Source organism: Sander lucioperca, chromosome 17 (genome assembly GCF_008315115.2).
Source record: "Sander lucioperca isolate FBNREF2018 chromosome 17, SLUC_FBN_1.2, whole genome shotgun sequence".
Classification (NCBI taxonomy): Eukaryota; Metazoa; Chordata; class Actinopteri; order Perciformes; family Percidae; genus Sander; species Sander lucioperca.
Window position 1 is genome coordinate 12,148,581 of NC_050189.1, and position 6,000 is coordinate 12,154,580.

Below are 6,000 nucleotides of genomic sequence, written 5' to 3' on the forward strand. Positions count from 1 at the left end.
GATGGGGCGGGGTTTACCCAGTCTAGAAGTCAAAGCTACAAATACGCTAATGTCATTTCCTGTTTTTATATATTTATATCTATCTATAGCCCTATTCGCACAGGAAAGGTGGGGACCTGGCGACCTCTGTTAATTTGACGGAAGTCATCTGGGATGTTAATGACGTGCAAATGTGCCATGTCTGTAATTTGTCAACTAAAAACTCCACCGCAAATTATCTCAATTGTTGAATGATTGGACTTGCTAGTAACATGGATACTGTGGCTTTTCACTCATGATTCTTTTGCGTTAGACTGCATTGCAAAGTGCAAATAAAACTTTTTCTCAGTATCATTGTATATTATTATATTATATTATTATCTCGTTATCTGTTGTGGCAGTGCAATTACCTAAAATATATCGCAATCAGCACACAAAAAGATATACAAAGATAATATATTTACTTACTTAGTAATTACAATAAAAGCTTCATTAGAACATGATCATTTGTATACATGGTCATTACGAGGCACCTGACAAAACATTTCCACCAAACTGCTGTCTGTACACACAGTGACTTCCAGTCAGCATCACACTGAATTTGAATAAACACCTGTATAAGTTAGCAGGTTATTTGAATCCTGTCAAACATGATGGACTGAAAATTAATGATAGGAAATATCTTAACACCACGAGTGATTCAAATGCTTATGTTTGGATCTAAACATTGCATTATGACCGATGATTTTAACACAGAAAAACACACACATCTACCAAATTATTCCATTTCAAACTCCTGAAATATCCTCCCTGTGGAAGAATAATGTGAAAAGAAAATTTGCCTGCCACGATTGAGAGTATAAAGTGACATGAAATCCATCATTTGTTTGACAACATGCAAAAATCCCACAGTCCTGGATGCCATTAATTCACTCAGACTCAGAAGCATTAATATATCTTTGGATCAGAACGAGTGAATAGCAGTCGGTAAGTTTGGATGCGCAGGAGAAAGATCAGAAACAAGCTCTGCTGAGAAGGTGGGTGTCCTTAAATTACATTACAGTTTTCATTTAATATTGTATTGCTTTTCCTTGGATATACCATTTATATTTTTAACCGTCATTGACTCAAATTAGGGACAAACAAGAGAGCAGTACATTTACTCCATGTCCATTTTTTGTTGAAATCAACTTTACTTACTTTTGAAGTTAACCGAACAAATTATACACAATACTGTTTGTCAGCTCTGAAAAAAAAAATTCAACTGTTAAAATAAATGTTGCAATTTTTAATAACTTTCATCTTAAGAAAGGACTTTGTTTAATAAGATATTTTCTTCAAGAGTGTTTTTTTTTAATTGTTTTTCTGTAACATGATGAACATTTAATGGAAGCCCTGTCTGCCAGGAATGAACAAACAAGTTACTAATGATGGAAGCAAAAATACACTTGATGAATCAAATTTTGACTTTTTAAGTCAAAATGATGTCCAAAATGGGACTAAAGTCAAAAGTCCCAAGTCAAAATGACATAGTAAGCCACATAGTGACTCAAAACAGTTACGTTACTTAAGTAAGGATCTCGTTATTTTGATTGACTGTTGCAATTTCTATTCATAGAATCGATTTGCCCTTAAGTTTCTTGCATGAAACTTTATTTTTTCACATTATTACAAGTTATTTTCCACATTATTTTCTCTTAATCACAACACTTTTCTTGTTATGTCAATGTCATTTCATGTTGTAGCACAAAACTGTATCAATGTATCTAATTAAAACAAGAAAACTTTTCTTGCTATTATATAAATCAGTATGTTGTAATAAAAAAACACTTTTATATCAACTTCCAGATATTCAATTTACTCATTTCAATTTTCTCACTTAAAGAAAAACAAGAAAATATTTTTTGGGATTTGGTGGCAGCAATACACTCTCATATTTTTACACAGCCTAAAACATCTGCATACAATAAATAACCCGCAATGTTATAACAAATATATCTGCTGTTACTATGGACAGCATTTGGAAGGGTAACAAAAACAATGTGTTGTAGTTTTGAATTACTTTAATTATCTTTGAAATTTTAGCAGTTATTTTATTTCTGTTCCTCTTGTCTTCCTTTTTTTCCCATAAAAGCAAATCCACACAAACCGATATGTCCGTCAACTCCTCTTCCTCCTCCTATTTCTACTGCCAAGACTCCAGAGCTGGATTTCCCCTCTTCGTAGCCTACATCGTCACTAAGAACATCCTCATCCTCCCTCTCTCCACCCTCGTCCTCTACCTGGGTCACCAACGATGGCGACGGCAGCGCTCCTTTGCAACAACGAGCCACTCTGACATCTTCTCCTACAACATGGCTGCTGTTGAGCTGATCTGTGCATTTGGAAGCGCAGCCTTCTTTTGTGGTGTATACACTAGTCTCTCAGAGTTGGTGAATGTAGGGTTTTATACGTATTCAATGGTTTTCCCTGGAGAGATTTTCTTTCACATCCTGACCTGTGTGGAGCGCTACCTGGCTGTTGTTCACCCCGTCACCTACATGGGGCTGAGACAGTCGGGTGGAGTCAAGATACGAAATATCAGCATTGTATGTGTTTGGTTGCTGTGCTTTGGATGGAGTTTTTTAGGAGTTGGCTATGGTTTTCTCTATGTCTCAACTTTCTATGTGACAGTCTTCGCTTCAGTTGTCGTATCTTTCTGCAGCCTTTCTGTTCTCCGTGTTCTGATTCGTCCAGGGCCGGGGGAAGTGGGCGGGGATAGGGAGCAGGTTGATCAATCAAAGCAGAGGGCTTTTCACACCATCACTGCCATAATGGGAGTGTTGTGGTTGTGGTTTGCAGGGTACCTTCTTGGTTTTGCTCTGAATGAATCAAATCTGCTGAGCTACGATGACAGGTGTGTGGCACTGGTTACTGGATTCTGGTTTAGTTTGCCCAGCAGTTTGGTTTTACCTCTGCTGTTCCTACACAGAGCAGGAAAACTGCCTCGTTGTCATTAAAGCAATGGTTTCTTTTAAATTTGATAAGCGTAAGTTTCACTATAATTGAACTTCTGACAATAAATAAGAACTTATTATAGGACGTTGTAGCACAGAAGGATTTGATATAATTGAATAAAAAATGGAAATAGAGCAAGTTATATCATGTCCATACAGTAGTTCCACCTGGATCTCCACGTTATCCTGTTATAATTGTGGCCCAAAATTTATTTATTCGCAGCATCTGTCTCTTCTCACAGCAGCTGTGATTTAAAGGGGTCACATTTTCTTTTTCTTAATTCACCAACTTGTGCAGACAAATTAGTATTTTTTTCATTTGAAACAATAATAAATGTATAATGTTTCAACCATTGACTTTAATGACTCACTCACAAATCATACATTTTAATTATATTCACAGGATGTTTATGATAAAACAATATTGGTTAACATACTAATATTTAGTATATTTACATGTATCGTTAATGTAATAAAATCATATATAACCTATGTGGCACATTTAGATAATTTGCCCATTGCCTGACAACTTCAACTGTATATTTGTACCCAACTAATGCAAAAAAAGAGTATTGAAAGCACAATGATTACGTTATTGACAATCAGCTAATTTGAGAATACGAGTCACTAATTTCAGAGCCCAAATGAGCAATTTGTGAATAGTAATGAACTCCTCTAAGAGCACAAATGAACCTATTCAAGATTACTAATTGTGAATTTGTATTAACACATGTAACTGATTGTTCCTTTTAATATGTGCTGAGCTTTTTAGTTAGTTTGAAATTTAGATAACTTTCTGAAAGTGTCAACTGCCTGCTCTTTCATTGTCTGTATTTACAATTTGTCAATGCTGTTCATTGTTATCGACTATTTCTATATACAATCCTCAAAATAAAATATTGCTAAATGGACGCCATTTCTTGTGGTTTGGTTTTTGAAGATAATCTGTTTTGCCAATGTTTGTATCTTGACTGAGTGTCTTCTGAATGTGTTTAAGATCCTGACATAAGCAGCACTTAAAGTTACGTTAGTTGCTAGTGATTCAGGGCTCGACAGTAACGGTTGCCCTTGGAAACCAGATTGGCAACCGCCTCTGGTTGCCCCCTTTGGCAACCACCTGTTCAATGTGTTTTTTAACATGTGAAAACAAATAAAAACTTACAAAACTGTAAATTCTTATTTCAAAAGAAGTCAATATTTTATTTGGTTGTCTCCATAAAAGTTAAACAGTTAGCGTTTATACAGGCAACGCAATTTACTTGTTTTAGTCGTGCGAGAGAAAACTCAGATTGGACAAATGTTCTAGCTAGCTGTCTGGATTTACCCTGCAGAGATCTGAGGAGCAGTTAACCATAGTCCTCAGAAATCCACCGGAGTTTAGAACGCCAACACAAAGAAAGAGGAAGGGGACGGACATTGGCGAAAAGACATGCATTCGGTGGAATTTCTTGCATCACCGGAGCAATCCTGGAAGTGGAATGTCGTTGATATAGACTAGGAGCTGCTTAACGGTTCCTTTGGTCATTAATTACACATTATTGGTTGAAACCTGGTTTTATAGACTTAATTGTGTAATATTGTTTTTGTGTCTCTTGGTTTTTACCATCCATACCATGGATATATATATTTATATCTATCTATAGCCCTATTCCCACAGGAAAGGTGGGGACCTGGCGACCTCTGGTAATTTGACGGAGGTCGTCTGTGATGTTAATGACGTGCAAATGTGCCATGTCTCTAATTTGTCAACTAAAAACTCCACTGCAAATGATCTCAATTGTTGAATGATTGAACTTGCTTGCAACATGGATACTGGGACTTTCCACTAATGATTCTTTTGCGTTAGACTGCATTGCAAAGTGCAAATAAAACGTATTCTCAGACATCTGTTGCAGCAGTGCAATAAGCTAAAATATCTTGCAATCAGCACACAAAAAGATATACAAACATAATATATTATAAAGTAATAGACGCTTAAACCCTTGACTGAGGATGCAGTGTATTTTGGCCACAACTGTGGTTTACGAAGCACCTGACAAAACATTTCCACCAAACTGCTGTCTGTACACACAGTGACTTCCAGTCAGCATCACACTGAATTTGAATAAACACCTGACAAAGTTTGCAGGTTATTTGAGTTAATGATAGGAAATATCTTAACACCACGAGTGATTCAAATGCTTATGTTTGGATCTAAACATTGCATTATGACAGATTTTAACACAGAAAAACACACAAATCTAACAAATTATTCCATTTCAAACTCTGTGCTTGTGAAATATCCTCCCTGTGGAAGAAAATTTGCCTTCCACGATTGAGAGTATAAAGTGACACGAAATCCATCATTTGTTTATCATGCAAAAATCCCACAGTCCTGGGTGCCATTAATTCACTCAGACACAGAAGCATTAATATATCTTTGGATCAGAATGAGTGAATAGCAGTCTGTGAATTTGAATGTCCCTGAGCAAGATCAGAAACAAGCACTGCTGAGAAGGTGGGTGTCCTTAAATTCCATTACAGTTTTCAGTAAAATATTTTATTGCTTTTCCTTGGATATACCATTTACATTTTTAACTGTCATTGACTCAAATTAGGGACAAGCAAGAGAGCAGTACATTAACTTCATGTCCATTTTTTGTTGAAGTTAACTTTACTTACTTTTGAAGTTAAACGAACAAATTATACACAATACTGTTTGTCATTTTCTGAAAAATAAATTTCAATTGTTAAAATAAATGTTAGATGCCATTTTTAATAACTTTCATCTTAAGAAAGGACTTTGTTTAATAAGATATTTTCTTCAAGAGTGTTTTTTTTTTATTGTTTTTCTGTAACATGATGAACATTTTATGGAAGCCCTGTCTGCCAGGAATGAACAAACAAGTGGTGAAAAGTTACTAATGATGAAAGCAAAGTACACTTGATGAATCAAATTTTGAGTTTTTAAGTCAAAATGATGTCCAAAATGGGACTAAAGTCAAAATGATGACATAGTAAGCCACATAGTGACCTTAAAACAGTG